Source organism: Solanum verrucosum, unplaced genomic scaffold (genome assembly GCF_900185275.1).
Source record: "Solanum verrucosum unplaced genomic scaffold, falcon-dt-bn FXZP01000271.1, whole genome shotgun sequence".
Taxonomy (NCBI): Eukaryota; Viridiplantae; Streptophyta; class Magnoliopsida; order Solanales; family Solanaceae; genus Solanum; species Solanum verrucosum.
This window is the reverse complement of record NW_026019951.1, coordinates 1,482,626-1,505,395: the sequence shown is the minus strand read 5'-3', so window position 1 is coordinate 1,505,395 and position 22,770 is coordinate 1,482,626. Positions and strand designations below refer to the sequence as shown.

At 35.2% G+C, this 22,770-nt stretch overlaps 1 protein-coding gene across 2 annotated transcripts in view; it reads right to left on the bottom strand.

Annotated features, from left to right (window-relative positions):
• LOC125814065 (glycolate oxidase 1) overlaps positions 1–22,770 on the bottom strand; it is a 197,516-nt gene that overhangs the window by 48,009 nt on the left and 126,737 nt on the right. The gene's annotated exons all lie outside the window — the stretch shown is intronic.

The following is a 22,770-nucleotide window of genomic DNA, read 5'->3' as shown; positions in this document are numbered from 1 at the left end:
ATTTATATAATTCTTAATATAAATATTTGTGAAAAATTTCTAAAAGAAAAGTGTATTGTGTATATAGCAACTATTCACAAATTGTTGCTAAAAGTGTAGAAATATTTGTATAAAATTTCTAAAAAGAAAATGTGTATTATGTATTTAGCAACAACTCACAAATTGTTGCTAAAGGTATATAATAAATATGTTTATTGCAATAAAATTTGTTGTTGCTAAAAGCCTTCCCAACACATTACTAACTAACTTTTTGTCAATTTTTTTACAACAACTGATATTGTTGGTAAAAAAGTTAATTTGTGGCAACACTAAATTTTGTTGCGAAAATTTTTATGAGCCACAACTATATTAATGTAAGGCAACAATTATTTTGGTTGCAATAAGTTAGTTTTTGGCATCAATATATTTTGTTGTTGCAAAAACTTTTTGCATCAGTGTTTATTGCAACAACTTTTATATTGTTGCCAAAAGTACTTTTTGCAACAACATCCTATATATAGCAACAAAACTAATTGTTGGGAAATGCCTTTTTTTTTGTACTGTAAGCTCTACAAAGAGGTATGATCTGAAACACATACCATCGAATTAAAAAGGAAATCATACCCACACATAGAATAACAAGACAGTGAAGTTTTTTCGAAAATACTTCGTAGCCTTCCCCTTATAGGTGTGGCATGCTTCACACTCATGAAAGGGACTCTATTGTGTGTGGCTTTTCAAACATCCTAGGACTCTTAAACCTAATTCTCTGATAACAAGTTTGTCACTCCCCCAGGCTACCTCGTGGATGTAAACACGAGATCTAGGATCACAAGTGACCCCAAGTTAACCTTGAGCTGGCATATCAAAAGCATACTTTAAACAACTGAACAAAAGATACTATTTAGAAGCTTAAAACATGAGACAAACTGAATGATGGGGAATACCCAAAATAGGTCTGAATATATAAATACTGAACAAGAGTTAATGATACTAGACTATAACTCAATATACTAAAGCTGGATCTATCTATGTCTGAAATAAGCCTCTAACTAACTAGAGATGATGGAACATGCCCCAAGCTAACTCTAGTAAAACTGAAACTAAAATGAAAGACTGAAATAGAAAACATGTTTATTGTCCTTGAAGTATGAGGACTCACCACTGATGTTGCTGAATACAGATCAGGAACCAATCTACATGTGATCTGAATGCTGAGGACCTTAACCTATCTCATGAAAAGATGTAGCGCAGAGCATGTGTCAGTACATGAAAGGTACTGAGAATGCAGGATAGGATAAAGTTGAACAAAGCGTACTGAGTAATGTCATAATCTGAACATGATAACGATACTGAAATACATTGAATATGAACTAAACTGAATGCAATGACGAAGTACATAACATGTTGAGACTGAATACTGAAGTATGTTTGAAATCCTAGTCAATGCACCGAAATATGACTGTGGGAGCTACTATTAACCGACATAAGACCACATGAGCTAAATATGGAGTCCGATGTATATGCCCCATCGAGAGGACTCAATATACCTTGGCAGGGGTATAAAGACATGACTGGCGTGATCACTAAATCTGATGCCTAACAGAGGGGACCTGTCAACCCACGGGTGCATGTAGTTCTGGGACTGTGAGGGTGACTGACCCTAGTCCAACTCGGTGTTAAGCCTACTCCCAACTAGAATTGTGTACAATAAACCATAACTAAAATATATTGGATAGCTCAACATTCTGACATGCTAATTGAAAATGAAACATTTAAGTACTGATAATGAGGCATTTGAAATATGAGGGATGTATATTTGTATATCTGTCCTAGCTAGTGTATTTCATGAACTCAACGAATCTGCACAACTAGGGTTCTGAGTTTCATGCAAAACGCTAAGCAACATTGTTACAAAGACATAATAATCAGAGTAAGAACACTACAACAACTTTAAACACAATAATTTCACTGAAATTCAAGAAACCCTAGGTCTAAACAATATGAAGGGAATCAAGAATCTGACTCAATTCTAGGGACCCAATGGGCGAAAGGAACCCACTAGTAAAATCCCACATACCCGGTGATGAATTTCATGAAGAAATCTTTAGATTTTGGGGATGGAACTGAAGAAAACTTGTTGCGTTCTTGGCTGCCTCTTTCTCCTCCACTCATTCTTAACTTGGATGAATTTGATGATTAAATGTTTTGGTTATGTTCTGACTAGGCGAATAGGTTTAAACAGACCAAAATGGCATAGTTTAGGGATTAAACAATGTAGTTTAGGTGCCCAATGCATTTGGGAAAGTACCAAACGACCCATGACTTAAAAGTTCTCGGGGCTACCGATGGACCGTGGACTGACCTACGGTCTGTCCTGGTCAATCGTCGTTCGACTTCAGAGGATAGGTTTGAGGGTCACGATTCACGGACCTGGACCACGATCGGTGGTCTGACCTACGGTCCGTAGGTTTGGCCTTGGGTTGTGCCTTTTCTGAAATTTTTGGGTAGGCTGCAGGTGGTCAACCACGGACCCCACCTATGGTCCGTGGTTCAACCTAAGGTCCGTAGGTGGCCTCCGTAGGGGCACCTGCAAATTCTGAAAAACTGGAATCCTTATACTTTCTGAATCTTGGGTGTTACAACATATACGTCAAACTAGTAATGTATCAATTTGTAATCAGTAATGTATCACAACTCATTTATTATTATACAAATTCAAAAAATTTAAAAACAGACGGTATGCATAACAAATCCAGACAACTTCACCAATTGATACATCAAAACTTTGTATCTCGCCAACATTCTTATCTGTTGTATCAATACAAAGGGGATACATAACAAATCCAATGTCACGACCCGAGAACACCCCCAAGTCGTAACACAGCGTACTCGACCCCGAAGGGGTCTAATACAAGCCTCATAGCATTCTTGAACATAAGAACATAGGAAAATAGAGAAGAATTAAAAACTTTCCTTTAAAATCGCAAAGACTTTCATTAAAAAGCAAGCGGAAGGCTTTCTAGACATTGCACACTATGTCTCAAACCATCTAATACTTTGAATACAACATTGGGACTTAGCCCATACAAAAGCTTTAAACATAACTAAAAGACATAAAAGGAACATAATGGGTTTTGTCCTTGAACTATAAGGACTCACCAAGTCTTCATCTCCAAGCACCTTAGAAACCTATCCTTCAAGCATATAACACCAATATCTCCAAACCCTACACTTTGGTAAAAAGGGAGAAGAAATATGGGTTAGCACATTAGATGTACTAAGTATGGAAGCCATGCAAAAACATGCTTAAAACGGACATTTTCTTAGATAGTCATGAAATATGCCATTTTGATAAAAACTTTCATGAACATAAACATAAGAGGCATAATATTCAATCACAACCAACATACAAGTCATTTAAATCACAGTAGAACATAATCATCATATAAACATTTACCTTCACACTAGGCCTTCACCTTAAGTACCGCTCAAGCTATACTTTGGGCAATGTATGGATAGCGTCCCATACCACTATCCATACCAAAGTACCACCTTAAGGTCACCAAAAGTGAACTTACCATTCAACCTTTCCACCTTTACACAATAAAGCATATAAGAGACATAAACATTACATAAGTCACATCATCACACTAAAACCAACATCTAAGAGAACTCTAAGTCATACTTGTGCAATGTGCAAGTAGCATCCCATACTATTACTCACACTAAGTACTACTTTGAAGTCACCATAGACAAGGCACATTCATATTAAACAAGTCATCACAAGGAAGTAGCTCATAATACAATCCAAGTATAGCATGCATCATCTCATTTAAGCATAAGTCACATTCTTCATTACATTAAGAGCACCTTCATTCATTAGACATTAAATCAACCTTCTTCATTAGCATCATCATAAGAGCTCATTCATTCCATTTAACATTATAAAGGAAACACACCATGACCTTTCTCAAAGCCTACTTGTGCAATGCATAGATGGCGTCCCATACCACCACCCACACTAAGTAGTGCATTCTAAAGAAGCCATAGTTCATTAACATTCTTTGTGGGGTAAGCCTTAACCGACATAGACCATGTGAGCAATTTATGGAATCCTGGTGTCACTCTCACCGGATAAGGGATTCCTACTTGCCTAAGGTAGGACCATTGTTCTTTAGCTTAAGTGGATCCACTAGCTAGACTTATGTGAGCACATAGTTATGGGATAGGGAGATTGCTACTAGATACCCCGCCTCAACTCACGTGAGGGCATCCATCTCAAGAGATTGCTACTAGAAACCACGCCTCAACTCATGTGAGGGCTTCTATCTCACTTCAAATCCACTCGGTGCTTGGCATTATCCCCCACAGAGTACTTGACATTCATTACATTCGTTCATTATGGGATAAAAGATTGCTACTAGATACCCCGCCTCAACTCACGTGAGGGCATCCATCCCAACCCAACATTCATTCATTGGAAAGCTCATAGATTCAAAGATGAGAATAGCCTTTCACCTAAGAATCTCATATTATGAGAAAGTCCTTTCACAACATGTCTTTTCATTCATTAGAGTACAATTGAGAATAGCCTTTCAATAGACTCAACATTCATTAATATTATCATAGAACTTCATTTATTCATTCATTCAAGTGTGTGTATGTGAGAATAGCCTTTCACATATAACCTCATCATTCATACAATTGCCTTCTAAACATGATTATAACTCATTCATAGGGATCACACACACACAATTCTCATCATATTCATACATTTACCATTCATTCATTCATGAGTGTCAAATTGAGAAATAGCCTTTCAATAATAACACATTTACATTCTAGAAAAGACCATTATTCTATCATTGAAATCCCATGCATATCCTTCACATCACATTCATATATACAACATCATGATAATACTTCAATTACTCACACTGTGCCTTCAAGGCCATGTTCACATTGTACATAATAAGTAAACACTTCCACCTTTCAAGTGGATCAATATACAAAGTAAGTAAACACCTCCACCTTTCAAGTGGATCAATAGTTCAAGCATAATTCTAACTCAACATGAAATTAGGTCATCACTTGCCCTTTCAAGGCCATGATCATAAGTCACCAACAAGCCTTTAACTAATATAATTAGGCATGAATAGTGATTCAATTCAACAATCTAAATCAATTTAGGCATAATCCATCAACATTCATTCATGATCATCAAACCCACTTCAAAAGGTACAATTTAGGAATTGAGAGAATTCATGGGTTCATATAGTATTTTCATATTAAATCATCAAACAAACATCAATATAATCACAATTTGTCATTAGAAACCATTTGAAAATGTTTGATGAAAGAACCCATAAGATTGAGTAAAACCCTAGATTTTCATAATTTGAAATCTTCTTTGAATTGGCTTCTTGAATGGAAAATTAGACAAGGATCAAGACCACCATACCTTGCTATTGATTCCTCACGAAAATTGAAGAAGAAACACTTTGGAATCCACAACCCTAGCTTGAACTTAACATTGATCTCCAATGTAGTTTCTAGAGAGAAGACTTTAGGAGGGGAGGGGTTTTGAAAATAATAGAATGTAAAATAGAGTTTAACACTTTTAATACTCTTAAAATATGTTAACAAACCCAAAATAACCGTCCAAACACTTAACTAAACAAAGGGTGAATTTACCACTTCACCCTTCACTTGGCTGTGTTACTTGACAGATTGCAGGCATGGTTCACGAAACCCCCATCTACGGACCGTGGATGGGGTCACGGACCGTACTGTCCTTCCGTCATCTGGGGTTGTGGCTTGCATTTAGGGGCCATGACCCACGGAGGCCATCCACGGGGCGTGGTCCCCTTCCGTAGGTCACCAAGTCCTTGGCAACAATCAAGTTTCTTTGGGGTCTTGGGGGTTAAACTTAGTGTCCTCCTCAAGGACCCTTAGGGTGGTCCTTGGGGAGTCGTACCTTGACGTTTGACCCCTAAACCCCTCACACATGACTCGGGATAATATCAAAAACTATAAACCTCACACCAAACTCAAATGCACACACATTAGGCTATAGTTTCACTAGTTCATTTTTAGGGTCGTTACATTATCCCCCACTTAGGAATATTCGTCCTCGAATGACACTTTAAACACATTAAGGGGTAACGACTCAAGACTAGCAGCCCACAATCATGCATGAAACATCTATATAAATGCATAAACATAAGAGGAAGCACCACTTCACATCAAAAGGCTCAATGCAAACAAGAAGGTAGGAACTACATCTACAAACTCATTATGCATCAAAACTTCACATTTCTCATTTCATTGGAGGAACTTCCTTCTCCAAATCACATCATGCTCATCATAACATCATTAAGCACATTTAAGAAATTTTCTCATAAAAGCACATTTAGGCATGTTCAACATTTCACCTCATGAAGTATGTAAGTAACTCATACTAAATGCACATTCACATGAGAAACATAATTTATGAAAACTCATTTTTCTCATATAAACAAGAATTCATCATGAACATGCATAACATAAAGAGAACATGGAAACACAATATCACACATGACTTCATAACATGAAACAAGCCAAAATGAACTCTTTGTCTTAGGCTTGAATAGGCACATAAAAGAAGAGGTAAGGATATCGAAACTCTCAACACTATTCAACATACTATCCCCAACTTAGGAGTAAACCCAACTCAGGAACCTTAACAAGACATTCTCAACTTACAAGAAACCATCAACATACCAGTACCTTTAAACTAGGAAGATCCTCATTAAGCAACTCTTGCTCACAATCAACCTTACCACACCACTCAAGGTCTCATATGAGTCTACCACATTGGGTCTAAACTCCTCAAACTCACCACACCTCATAAGGCATCACTCACACACCACAATTCATCAACTCTTTGAACATACCTCAAAACTCATCAGGACTAAGTCGAATTCTACCAACAACACACATATCCATAAAGCAATCCATTCATACTAAAGTCAACACCACAATATATCATCTCAATCTATCAAGTCACATAGCCATAGTTGGCATCACAACCAACTTTTTCTCTCCCACAACCCAAGTAACATAAACCTTATAAGGGTCATATTCTAAAGACCATCGGATAAGGAACAAGAGAGAGACATTATAGAGTTAAACTCTATGACACGACTTGAAGAATGAAGAAGTGAAACTTTATTAACACCCAATAGCCTCGTATTCATAATGTGGCGCGCTTCACATTATGAACAAGACTCTACTAGATGTGGTTTGAGACATCCTAAGACCATTCCAAAATCTTATGCTCTAATACCATGTTTGTCACGACCCGAGTGCACCCCCCAGTCGTAACACGGCGTACTTGACCCCGAAGGGGAATAGTACAAGCATCATAGCATTCTTGAACATAGGAAAATAGAGAAGAATTAAAAAATTTCCTTTACAATTGAAAAGACTTTCATTAAAAAGTAAGCGGACGACTTTCTAGACATTGCACACTATGTCTCAAACCATCTAATACTTTGAATACAACATTGAGACTTAGCCTATACAAAAGCTTTAAACATAACTAAAAGACATAAAAGGAACATAATGGATTTTGTCCTTGAACTATGAGAACTCACCAAGTCTTCATCTCCAAGTACCTTAGAAACCTATCCTTCAAGCATAGAACACCAATATCTCCAAACCCTATACTTTGGTAAAAAGGGAGAAGAAATATGGGTTAGCACATTATATGTACTAAGTATGGAAGCCATGCAAAAACATGCTTAAAACGGACATTTTCTAGATAGTCATGATATATGCCATTTTGATAGAAACCTTCATGAACATAAACATCAGAGGCATAATATTCAATCACAACCAACATACACGTCATTTAAACCACATTAGAACATAATCATCATATAAACCTTTAACTAATATAATTAGGCATGAATAGTGATTCAATTCAACAATCTAAATCAATTTAGGTATAATCCATCAACATTCATTCATGATCATCAAACCCACTTCAAAAGGTACAATTTAGGAATTGAGAGAATTCATGGGTTCATAGAGTATTTTCGTCTTAAATCGTCTAATAAACATCAATATAGTCATAATTTGTCAGTAGAAACCATTTGAAAATGTTTGATGAAAGAACCCATGAGATTGAGTAAAACCTAAGATTTTCATTATTGGAAATCTTCTTTGAATTGACTCCTTGAATGAAAAAATAGACAAGGATCAAGCCCAACATACCTTGCTATTGATTCCTCATGAAAATTGAAGAAGAAACACCATGGAATCCCCAACCCTAGCTTGAACTTGACCTTGATCGCCAATGGAATTTCTAGAGAGAAGACTTTATGAGGGGAGGGGTTTTGAAAATAATAGAATGTAAAATAGAGTTTAACACTTTTAATAATCTTAAAATATGTTTATAAACCCAAAATAACCGTCCAAACACTTAACTAAACAAAGGGTGAATTTACCACTTCACCATTCAATTGGCCATGTCACTTGACAGATTGCAGGCATGGTTCACGAAACCCCCATCCACGGACCGTGGATGGGGTCACAGACTGTACTGTCCTTCCGTCATCTGGGGATGTGGCTTGCATTTGGGGATCATGACCCAGGGAGGCCATCCACTGGGCATGGATAGACCTACGGGACGTGGTCCCCTTCCGTAGGTCACCAAGTCCTTGGCAACAATCAAGTTTCCTTGGGGTCTTGGGGGTTAAAATTAGGGTCCTCCTCAAGGACCCTTAGGGTGGTCCTTGGGGAGTCGTACCTTGACGTTTGACCCCTAAACCCCTCAACCATGACTCGGGACAACATCAAACACCATCAAACACCATCAAACCTCACACCAAACTCAAATGCACACATGTTAGGCTCTAGTTTCACTAATTTATTTTTAGGGTAGTTAATCCAACCTCACGTTTCCTCACCTCAATGTACATCTTTATACTTATATCATTACTAATAATCAATGAAGATGGATTACCTTCTACAATGTATAGAATCTCGATTTTTTCCCTAAATTCATCAATATTCAACTCAGCAGCAATGAGTGAAATTAGATTCACGAATAAAATATTTTTCCCAACCACTATCTCATCTCTCTTGTAACGTTCATATCATAGTTACAACCAAAAATTTGAATCTTAGTGGAAAATTTCTTCGACGAAATAGGGAGAACGATGAACAGGGAGAACGACAAAACAGGGAGAACGACAAAACAGGGAGAACGATGAATAGGGAGAAAGACGAAATAGGGAGAATGATGAACAGGGAGAATGACGAAACAGAGAGAACGATGAACAGGGAGAACGAAGAAACAAGGAGAAAGATGAACAGGGAGAACAACGAAACAAGGAGAACGATGAACAGGGAGAACGAAGAAACAAGGAGAAAGATGAACAGGGAGAACAACGAAACAAGGATAACGATGAACATCGAGAATGACGAAATAGGGAGAACAATGACGTATATGCAATTTTGAATTTTGAATTGGTTTGTTATGTTAGAATCTATGCTTCAGTGATTGACAGTAAGGGAGGAACTGAATAGAGTAATTGTAATTAGCTTTTTTTTTTCCGTTTTGTTTTCCTTTTTAAGCGTAATAGCCGCACAACATTGAATCAAAATTAGTGTATCTGGACAACCAGTGATGTATCCAGATGACTGGTTCTTAAGGCATTTTTGTAAAATAGAAAAGAGTAGGGATAAGATGTAATTTAGGTTTTACACTATGGGATTTATATAAGTTTGATAAGGGAAACAACTCAAATATGCCATCAAACTTTGAAAAAAAGGCTCATTTATGTCAACCGTTAAAAGTTTGGCTCATCTATGCCATTACCACTTAAGAAAACGCTCATCCATGTGATTTAGTTTTAGCTCCGATTTTGCAAAACTATTTTTACACCTCAAACAACTTTTAACACTTTTCAATTGAGGTTTTTGGATCAAGTGTACTTTTTTTGCTTCTTCTTTCTTAAGAACACCAAGAACACATAAAGAACATCAACAAACTCTCGAATTTCAAACTTTTCGATTCTCCATGAAATCACTTCAAATTTCAAGAGTAGCTTCCCTCCTAGTTAGATACCAAAACTCAATATTTTTTGCCTCGAATTCAACCTAACTCACCATGACCCATTTGAAATTTATTCAAAGTTTCAAAACTTCATCATTCTTTAATGGTAGAATTTTCTCCACAACTTCAAATCATTTGAAATTTTGAAAAAAGACTCAAAAAATACTAGTGAACAAAGATCTAATGTCAAAAACAACAAAAACATGAATCAAAGCACATTTTTGAAATTTTCGGACTGATTTTCATTTTCTTGAATTTTTTTTTTAAAATAGGGATGAATTTTTTAAATCCACAAAAGATTTTATAATTTTATTTTTTAAGAAAAATTAATGATGTGGCCGAATTTTGAGGTGATTTCATTAAGAATTGAAGATGTTAGAAATTTGGGAGTTATTGATGTTCTTCAGGTGGTCTTGGTGTTTTTGAGGAAGAACAAGCAAAAAGAGTACATTTGATCCAAAACTCCAATTGAAAAGTGTTAAAAGTTGTTTGGGTGTAAAAAGTTATTTTGCAAAACTGGAGTTAAATAATGGCATGAATGAGCCTTTTCTTAAATGACAATGGCATAAATGAGCCAAACTTTTAATGGATAAATAAGCCTTTTTTGAAAGTTCAATGACATATTTGAGTTTTTTCCCTTATAATAAACCTCTTTGACTGCTAACCAAACTTATGTGTCATTTTTTTACTGAATCAGATAAAAAAGTGGTTACACACGTTTAAAAGTAAGTGAAGATAATTATTTTAATTTAAAAAATATTAAAACTAAAAGAAAAAAATTAACAATAAAAAAATTGCCATCCCCAATAGATCTATGTAGGCTTCTTCTTTTTCCTCATAGCTTCTCCCAATCCGACCATCACCCCACACAAACACTTCTTCTTCTATCTCTTCACATATTCTTAGACACAGTTCTTCCTCTATCCCTTCTCATATTCTTTCTATCATTTAAAACATTTAGAATGACTGGAGAAAAATATTATTTAGATTTGTGTAAAAGATAAAGGGAGAACACAAGAAAGGATGTTCTTGGTTGTGAAATAGATGCGATTTTAGATAAGTTTATGAAAAATATATGTTTGATTATCTCGAAATTGAACTCAAAATTATGTAGAGCATTTTGGATGAGTTCTTTTGTAATGACCTATTTCTTTGCTCACCATCCATTTTAGTCACTTTCTAACCATCATTAAAATGACAAAATTTATAATAAAATATCATAATAAAGCTTTACTTGTCGCTAATTCCTCTTCAATGTAAAAAAAATACTAGGAAAGAAAAAAACAATAAGATAAAATCTAATTTGCAAAATAGATGAAAGATATAGAAAGAGAAGAAATAACTGAAAGAAATCAAGAAAGAAAGGGTTTTGGAGAGTTTGAGATTTCTTTTAAAAAATATTATTTGTAATAAGAAAAATAACGTGGTAATTTATATCTGATGTGGATAGTGATGTGTTATCCACACCAGCACGACTGAAAGACACACAAAGTCAAATGAATTTAAAATAATATGTTTTAATAACCTAAAGTGTTCAGTTGGCAAGGAGGTGAGTAGAAGGGTCGAGGTGGCAAACGAAGCCACATACATGGGTCTTCCAAGTCATTCTGTCTTAAAAGAAAGTGTAATGTGACATGTCATCTCATTAGGAGCGAGGAATATATTTTGAGGAAATAGGAATAGTTGGTTAATATTATAATTCTAAAAAAACAAAAAGTGATATCGAGGGAAAATTCTCAAATATGGGTAGACTATCTAAGGAATTTATTCTTCTTTTATATTTTATTGAAATATTTATCATATCTTAAGAGTACAAAACATCAAAAAAAAATTATACAATCAGATATTTATCTATGTGAATATTATTAAAGGATCAAGATATTAAGGACTCCCGTAAATTCAAGTAGTGAATTCTGAAATTGTCAAGTGTCGGAAGTAAAATTTTATGTTACTGTTTTAAAGAAAACAAAAGTAGCTTACATATTTTTGTGTCATATATTAAAATTTTGTTTGTTGAATTTTATAGGCAAATGGTGGATATGACTATTTTTGTTGGGAAGATAATTTCTTGACAAAGTAAAGACCCTCGAATGATGAAGATACATTTACTTCACACAACAATGTGAGATTTGATATGCGGTCTAACATGAATGAAGTTGGAGAAGATAGAGATCTACTTAGTTCCGTATTAAGAGACACTCTGCGTGAGATAGATGTTTTGAGAGAAAAAATTATCGACAATAAATTGTTTGAGAAAAAATAATCTCTTGTTATTATATTTATTTTGGAAATATTACATAGTTGGTTATGTTTATTAGATTTTATGTAACATTTGATTTGTTTGTTTGTATAGTTACGTTGCACTTTTTATGTATTAATTATTTTATATGTATTGTGTAAAATTATATTATGTAATTGGATATTAGAATTCTAATGTAGTTTCTATGATTTGAAATGTTGTTCTCTTTCATTTTCTTTATGTATGTAATACTTGTCATTTGTCAATTCTAATATGTTTAAACAATATTAATAGTATAAGAATAACATTAAATTTAAACCCACTATATTTTTAGATTAATGATATTATCATAAATTAAAAATATAAATATTATCATCAAATCCTTAATCATCAAGATAGAAGTCTTTGATATTGTCCTTAGAAAAAGTGACATGATTTTTTTAAGACGTATTTTTTTTTTTTCATCTTACTTGTTCTTCCGTCAATTTAAGCACATAAAATTTACAACGTCTTGCTAGTATTCGATTATTTTTTTTGCTAATTCTTTTTATTGTCAACTTGTAAGACTCTTGATTAGTTCAAGGCATAATCATAGAGAACGTTATTGGGTTGGAGCTTTGAGATTTTTCAAATCACAAGACGCTCTGATTAGGCATTATCGATGTGTCCATTCGTGACGTAAAACAAAATAATATTCCTAATGATTTGAAAACTTCACCTGGCGAAAAGCATCAATACTCTCTATTAAAAAGGTGATGCTTATATTCATCTAACTCAAATTCACTGTTATCGGGTGCACAATCACCAAAATAACTATTTAAGTTGATTTTCAGTTCCTGTCATCTAACCCGAAGAGGTTTTTACTTCACCAAAAATAATATAATGTTTTTTAGTAAAGATGTAAATGGATCGAATCAATACCATAATTATCCTTAGCCCCGCGGTGGGCTCCAAACATCCCAAAAAAATACAACTAAATTTATTAATGAGATTTAAAGAATAAGAGGTCTTGATTTGATTGGATATAACATAATAAAGTATAGTGTTCAAAAGTGAAAAAGAGCAATATAAAAGGGTTTAGTGATACAAGAGCATTTTTAAAAGCATAAAATCACAAAGTCGGTCTAAAATATGGGTGAGATTCATCATTCTCAATTGTAAATAAAATAAAGAACGACATAGTCGGAGCTAAGAAGTGCTTCAAGATCGCAAACATGATCTTTTATAGGGGTGATACATTCTAATGAATGAATATTATGTGTTAAACTCTTATTTATGTCTAATTAAATGTCATAAATAATAAATGAGTAACACTTGATGTTGTCTTCTGATTACTAATGTAATGACAACCAACACTAGTGTAAGTTGATTGAGTTTCCTCGAGCCAAGATGTTCTTCTGATGCGATTTACTAATTTGATGTTATTAGTGTGATCTGTTCCTAGTTTTCTCGATCAGTAAATCTATTATTTGATTTTGTCCAGTTGGCTATCGAGTTATTCCACATGTCATTTTTTTATGTGTGCACGTGTTCAAACTATTTTTGTTCTTTATATACAATATATTTTTGACAGCCTCTTTGCTCCCTAGGTCGTGCCACAAAGATTATATTCTCGTCAGACGAGGCTCTTTTATTTATTTCACATTTAGCTGATTTTATAATTATTTCACCTATAATTCACATAATACATTAAATTATAGGGTACAATAAGAATAAAAGGAAAATGAAGGAAATATGAATTGAGGGAATATGAAGTGTTTTCCTATGCTTTAGTGAAAAACATTTCTCCCTTATTAGTGGTGAAAATTAAAAATTCAAATATTTAAATAAGAAAACACGTATACATGTTGTTATAAGAGTTGAAAAGAGAACCCCTCACATCGTCGTTGTAGTCGCTCAGCTCGACTTCAACTTCGGCTTTGGGAAATGATCGATCGAGAGATTATTTTTGGATAATCTTTTTAGTTATATAATTATTTATTTATTATTAATTATTTAGTCATTAAATTAACTTATCCAACCTCAATAGGATCTATGTTACCCAATTATGAATAGAATTGCGTGAGTTGATTCAATTTCTTTCTCGAATTTTATTTCAAATTCTCGTCGTTTCTTAAGTGGTTGTTCAGGAAGGTTGCAATCTTTCAGAAACAATACTTTTGAATCTATAAATACATTTGATTCTTTAGACTTCAAACAAAAAAATTCTAAACTTCTTCTTCTGCACAAATAAATTTTAGTTTTGGTACCAATACAGTGGTGGGTGAAATCGTTCTATCTTGAGAGAATATATTTCATTAAACTTGAGTACTTGAGGTGAATAATTTCCTCAAGGACAAATTGTGCATTCAATGGACTCGATTTTCTTCTTATCAATATTATTTCTGACTAGTTATAGATTTTATTTTCTTTACTAATCTTAACTTTCTGAAAATATATGTGCTTTTAACTTTTTTATTTCTTACAAAGGGTTGCAAATATATTTTTGTAAGTTTCTTAGAAATACAAAATAATAACAATCTTAAGAAAATAACTATTTTATATTTTTAGTTTTTGATCTATGGAGATTAAAACCTCTTTATTTTCTACTCCATTTGAATTTGATATTGATATGAAGACATAAAAACTTCATCAGGACTCAAAGTTTGTTCAGTTGATGATTTGAAGAACATAAAAACTTTATCATTTACTAGAAACAATCTGTATACAGAATCAGTGTTTATTGTTAGTATTCTAAATACTAAGTTGTATATCTAACAGTGAATATAACTGACTAATGAACATGAAGTTGACGAGTCAGGAATTTTAACTCATTGAATGTCTATTATTTTATGAATTAGTGTCCTCAATGCCTATTTTGTGTTCATAATTGATGTTAAATTGTTCAAGTGCATCCATGAAGGCTTATACAAGGCAAGGACATTACATTGTGAAAAGAAGCAAAAAAGTTGGAAAAGTAAGGTTGGACCTCGCAAAAGGCACTCAGCGACTCACCGAGTGAGTGTTTAGCTCGCCACAAGATCCAACAAGGTTGGCTCATGAATCAAGCCAACTTAGCGAACTCAAGTGCAAAAATGGTGCACCGCCACATGAAACCGCGAGCTCGACTCACATCGCCTAAATGATCAGAACAATTGAAGAATGAAGTCAAGTCCAATCGGTGAGGAAGGATCCAAACGATGAATCACCGAAGTCATTTTGTGGTATCCACTGGGTTCGCTAATTGAGAAATCAAGAATTTAAAAGTTGAAGAAGAAAATTGGCGATATGGCCAGCCCAACGGTGGATTGCCTAGTCCTTCGGCGAACATGACTAATACTGCCGAGCCGTTCTCGAGGTGAAATTTTAGGAAATATTTGGTAACATATAAATTAATTTTTGAGGAGAGATAAAGGAGACTTTTACATCCCAAAATAATTTTACTACCAAAAACATCTATTCTCTTGGAGATTTTGGGCTAAGATATTGAGGTTTTAGGGTTATAGTTTTAATTTGTGGCATTGAGTATTGAAGATTTTGGCATCTTGGTGAAACATCTTTTTCGTAACTTAACTTACTTTTTACTATGTTTTGCTAATCCCCCTTACCTTAGGGGTGTGATTATGTAATCTAGCACACAAATTAGCTTGTGGGTATTGTTAATTTCTAGATTTAATGTTGTTTTGAAATGAGTTCAATTATTTACTCATGTTTTCATTTATGGATTGAAGTTGCAAATTCAGTTCTACCTTTAGCTTTTTGTGCTTGCTTGTGAAAGATGCTTAGGGTGGAGTATATAATTGGTAGTTGTATCGATTCTTGTCTTTACAACTCAGCTTGATAAAGTGAGTTAAATTAAGGAATTGGGATGCTTCACATCGTTAAGATTATAAAGGTTCGAAAGAACTTACTTGAAACATAATAGCTGATTGAAAAAATGGTTGTTATAGTTGAAATCCATCTTACCCATTGAGATTCAATGACTTAAAGGAATTAGTCATTATCCATTAAGAAAAAATAGTATTCGGTTGCACACACACTTTTAAGGTTTCCTCTCTATTTGTTCAAACCTCGAGTTAACTGTCTTCGTTAGCAATAGGTTACTAAATCCTTTTAACATTGATAATAGAAATTTATTGATTTACATTATGTTGTGTTTTGTTTATTTCCATTCTACAAAAAGTTAGAACACTTTCATACTTCGTATTTGAATTCTTTTCCATACCATTCCCCGTGGGATCAACCCCAACTCATTGTTGGGTTTATACTTGTTAGCGACCGCCTAAGCTTTGAATCATAAGAAGTGTAGTTGAACATTATCAAAAATGGCGCCGCTACCGGGGAGTCGTATTTAGAATTCCTTTTGTGGAGTGTTTTCGTGCACTAATTTGGTTGTAGTAGAACACTTTTATTAGTGTTCTTATTTTTTTCTCTCAATAGGTGAAGACAAGAGTGTGAATGGGAGTAAAACTGTCAGTTAACATGGACAAAATGAAGACATCAGAGACTTGAACGATGTTAATGCAAATCAAATGGGAACTGTCGGTGCTATTTGTTTGCCTCAACTGTGGGCAACACTATTTTTAATGTGAATGGAACTATGCTTCAGCTGCTGCAAATGAAAGGTTTCTTTGGGGAACTTGCCCATGAGGACCCTCATAATCACATTCAAAATTTAGTGGATGTGTTTGGACCATTCTCCTTCAAGAATATCTCTCAAGAGTCGATATGACTCCCTTTGTTTCCCTTTTCTCTAGTGGGGGAAGCAACAAAGTGGTTGCCGAACTACCAAGGAACTCTATTATTGTCACGTCGCGAAAACTATTGAACTAAACTAGATAGTTCTAGAGCCTTGTGCTAGAGTTAGAGTTTGATGTGAGGGATAAAATCATAAAGATTATTCTCGTACTTAGAATGAGGGATTTTAGGTTAGGGCGTCAAGGTACGACCCCTCAAGGACCACCCAAGGGGTCCTTGAGGAGGACCCTAAAACAGCCCAAAGAAAGTGACCCACGGAGGAACCTACGCCCCGTAGGGTGGTCCACGCTCCGTGGGTGGTGCCTCGTGGACCAAGGCCAACTCAAGGGGCTGCAGACCCCAACCCACGAAGGACCAGTACAGTCCATGGGTCTATCCCCCATAGGTGGGGGTCGTGGATGGGGCCTACAAGCTGTCCCATTTCGGCAAAAGCAAGGGTAGAGGGGTAAGTTCCTTAGTTAGTTAGTTTATTGTAGGGTCATTTTATATGGTTTTAGTAGACCTATATAAAGGTTTTTAAGTTATTAATTAACCCTTAAAACTTCATAAATCCCCAACCCAAAATCATAATTAACTTTCCCCCAAATAATTCTCTCTCTAAAACTTCATAGAAGAAGAAAAAGAAGGTGAAGTCTAGGGTTGAAGGGGCTGCCTATTCTACTCAAATTCATGGAGAATCTTCTATAAGGTATGTTAGATTATTCATCTATGGGTTCTTCCACCCGTAGAGCCCCCCAAGGTTTCCCCCAATTGTGAAGAAAAACCCCAATCTAGCTAGGGTTTCTTCCTACATTGTGGGTAGTGTAGAAGCATAATTCCAATTAAGTGGATAATGCTTAATTATGATTGAATGGGTATTGAATTGTAATATTATGATCAATTTATGTGATTTACATGATTAACCCTAGCCTAATTGATGAATTTGGTATTATGTGGGTTTATGCCATGAAAGGTGAACTTGATGATTCTTAGGTGATCTTCTAGAATTAGTGCTATGAGTAGTAATTGATTAAGAATGCAAACATATAAAAATCAATTGAATTAGAATAATGTGAATATGATGGATGTTGACTAGTAAAGTTCAAGTTGAACCTCTATGATGAATTGTTATTAGAATCACCTAATATTGAAGAATGTGATTAGAATACCTTGAAATCTAGGTATGAATGATGATAGTAAGAAGTAAATCTTTGAGTGTAAGGCTTGTAGTCTTGAATGTTGATCATTAGGGTTTTGAGAGTAAAACCAATTTGATGAACTAGACATGTTAAGGCTTTGAGAGTAAAGTCTATCTGAGAATAGAAGCTTAATGGATAGAGTTATGGTGGAAGATCTTTACCTACCTAATCTACCTTATGAATGCTTGAATGTATGAAGTGATAGAATCATTCAAGTCATTATGATATCCATGTCTAATGTAGAATTCTAGATATGATATTATGCATGAATATGATATGACATGAAATGTTCTCTCACATAGAATGATTTTAGGTTGAAAGTCAATTTTCACCTAAAATGAATCTAAGTCCTAGGACTATGAGATGTGATGAGGCTTGTGGTGATTCCTAATCGAATAACACTATCAAAGACACTTAATCCAGTTCTAAGAGTCAATGATCGTTAGTAAGTATATAACCCAACTAAATGAGTTGGGGTCAAATGTATGTATTTAAGATTCAATAGGAAAGTACAAATATGCTCAAGTCAGCCATAGGAAAAGACATTATCGAATAAAGACATAATGCAAATCGGGGGGGGGGGGGGTGACACGAATGTCAAATAAAGGGGGTTTTGGTTTAAACTATCAACTACAACAACAACAATTAATACGAAAATAACAATAATGATACGTATTCTTGGGATGTAATTCAATTATAGGCTAATATAGACAAATGGATAATTGCAATTGTTAGGAAATAACTGTAAATTAGTGAATAAGCTAGACTTTAGAGGGGATAAACTTTGTCTCGAACAATTTACCCCGAATCAAGTCGATTTCTCTCGAACATCGACAAACATGCAATTAAGAACAACCTACGCTTTTAGTCCATTCACTCTCTCGAGTTGAATGTGTGGAAATGGGTTTAGGATTCACTCTCTCGAGTTGAACCCATGACAACCCAATATCCACAGACCATCAATCAATAATCTTGGTTTTAAAACCTCTCTCTCAAGCAAGCCAAAAACACAAAGGTAGAACTGCATTTGCAACTACAATTCTTTAAATTAAACCACAATTAATGATTGAAATCACTTCTAAACATTTAAACTAACAATTAGCAATACCCATAAGATAAATCAACCCATAATCACAACCCAAGAATTGGGGTTTTAGCTAGACACCATAAAAAGATAAAAATCATTACCAAATTGTGTTTTCATCAACTAGGTAATATTAATTTCATCTTTACAAAGGTCCAAATTGAAGAATCTCAAAGACCCACTTCCAATTTCTCAAAAATGGAAAACTTCAATTCTTCAAAGCTAAGGAAAACTTGTCTCTCAGTTCATAATACTCAATATTCAAAAATAAGATACTTGATAATAATGAAAAGCTCTTAAACGAAATGTTTAAAAACGTATTTATAGTCGCCAAAACTATGCTGCGAAGGACCATTCGGTGCAGCAAATAGGGCTCGCCGATCAACTTGGCGATCCTCCTTTTGGTCCATCTCTTTGCCTTTCTACCTTTGTCCTTCAGCTTCCTCAAGTTCTGTAACTTTGGGCGATCCGACACTGCATCACGGAACCACTCGGTGATTCGTTGACTGCTCCTTTCTCTCGCCAACTTCATTTTCTCCATCAGGGCTTGGCACATTGGAAATTTAGGCGATCAAATGGCCACTCGGCGACTCGCCAAATGGACATGGCAATCACCAGGCTCTCTTTTCTTCCTTCGTTTAACTCGCTTTGTTCCTTTTTGCAAATTTGTGCCCTTGCTTTGTTCCTCAATCCAAATACCTTGAAATCAAGGATTTGACATCAGTTATTTAAACAAAATAAGCATTTGAGGACACTAAATCTATACAAATAAAGCCCTACATGAGTCAAAATCTAGGACTCATCAACACCCAACTTAAACTTTTGCTTGTCCTCAAGTAAAACTCAACTTTAGCAGTTCAAAAAGGATGTCTCAAACAATGCTACACAAAACTCAATCATGAATGCAAACAATAAGACTCAACTTACTTATGCAAATGATCAATTTTTACTCAAAGCTTCAAGTCGTGACTCACCATTATCAAAGATTCTCAAGCTCACAATACTTGCTTCAAATGCAAGTTCAAGCTCAACGAAGGTACTGAAATGTCCTCACACAAAGATGATTCCATATTCACACAAATGGTTCAACTATTTATAGCTCCGGAATCACATGCAATTCTCACACTCACAAAGATGAATGCATGCATGACTCCACCAATAAGTTTGTCCTTATTTTCTAACCAACACTTGTTTCAGCTCACTCAAGATCAAAAAGGTCTTTTCAAGGCTTGTAACGGGGCTGAGTGTAAAGGTATGATCATTTAGGCTCAGTGCCTGTTATCCTTATGAAATGTGGTATGAACTACACTTTCTTCCCTTTTCTTTAACAATTTCATTCATGCTCAAAATTCAACCCATTATTCATTTTTCATGAAACTTTGGACACCCTATTTCTTTTTGCAACTTTGTTTCAAAACTTTTTCATTCTTTTTCTTTTTCCTCCTTCTTTTCTTTTTCTCTTTATTTTTTGTATGGAGGGATTCCATTTTTTTCAAAATCATGGATCAAGGGGTAGTTCTTTGCACTTCTTGATTTACCTTCTCTTTTCACCACACCCCCAACTTAGGCTTTTGACCTAAGTTTGCTATTCAAACAAACCACAATTCATGAGGATTATAGGTGAAGGGATAAAGAGAGGTTTCATTTGCTCAAGTTTCTTCCAAGAAAAAGGCTAAGACTCAAGCAAAGTTCACACACTCACAAGGTAGGCCACAAAAGATGTATAATGTCAAATTGTTTCACTCTTTAAAATTGTTGCCTAAGATCATTTCAAGAGCTCACATCACTTGATCAACCGGACCAATGGGGTAAATTCTAGGTGTCATCACACCAAGTTCACAGTAAGCTCATCACACAAGGCATTTCCATTGATGTCAAACAAGACTCCACACTTTCTGTAGTGTGCAATGTTCATAACAAGAGACTCAATTCGATAATCGGCTAGTCACAACGAGATGCAACAAGTTCACATATTGTCTATGTAACTTCATTTGGCCTCATCGTAGCTGCACATTCATGTTTATTCTATTGAGAGCACTATTCAAGTCATCGATATTGATCACAATCGACACTCAAATTTGTACAAGAACAGCCACAATTAAATACACAAGAGGTGGCAAATTTTTTTGGAAGGGTCCAAAAATAATTTATTTTCAAAATAAGGAGCCACAAGCTCAAACATCCACAAAAACAGTGTCAAAACATAATATATACAGAAAAGTCATAATCACAAGAGGTAGGTATGTAAATACCTCACTCTACCACAAACAAAAAGCAATTTGTCCTCAAATGCAATAAAGTACTAAAACATCAATTGAAATGACAGAGAGAGATGTAATGAGAAGTCATGTCTAAGAAGTCGCTTCCTCTGTCGGGGCATCAATGAGGTGCAGGTGCCTTACCCTTTCCTTTTCCTTTCCCACCTGTGGTGGGAAGTTTAGCAACCTTTGCCCTGGATGAAGCTGCATCCTCATTGATTGTTATTCCCTTGGCCCTCTTGCCGGGTGACATGTCTCTACCAGCCACTTTTGGTCTAGCCATACTTGCAAAAAAATATCAGAAGAAAGTGAGAAATAGTTCAAGCAAAAGAACAAAAATCATATTGCAGATAGACTCGCCGAACTGGTCGGCGAGTTGCCAAATCACTTTGGCGAGCAAGATCGGGCTCGCCAAAAGGATTGGCTCAAAATTATTTAGAAAAATGGCATGTTGACGATGGGATTGACCTTTCGGCGAATCACCGACAACATTCGGTGAGCAAGGACTAGCCCGCCGAAAGTTATAGTGCATTTTAGGGGTTAGGGGAGTAGAAAGGGCAATTAAGAAGCACTTTCGGCGAGTCTTCGAGTGCACTCGATGAACTCAGGCTTCTCGCCAAAAGTTACAGTGCTCAATGACTAATTTAGCATGAAATTAAAGGTGATCAAGGGAGATTCAGCGAACCGGCGAGTGGTTCGGCGAGCTTGACCCAGCTCGCCAAACTGCCCAACGTGCATACTTTCATCCCAATTTCTAGAATTCAACACTGCTGCCTCAAAAACAAAATAAAACCATGTACTCATTCAATTAGGCTTATACCCATTATACCCATGCCCTCGGGATATTCAGACTTCTCCCGGTTTGTCGAAATTTGGCCATTTGATGACTTTTGCCCTTAAGAATGACGTCAACCGCTCCATCATTGGGCAAAGCACGTCATTTGGCACAGATGCGGGTTACTTAGACTTCACCCGACTAGAACCAACAACAATTTAGCACAACCTAACAAGATTGATCAATTTTAAGCGCACAATTTTTGGAAATCAACACTATAGGCAATATAGGCATGATATTCAAATTAAAACAGGCACACAAGCATACAATTATAGATCAGAGAGGCCCAACACACATCACTAAGATATGAACAATTGAAAATGAGTAAATTACTAATTACAAGTTTGGGGTT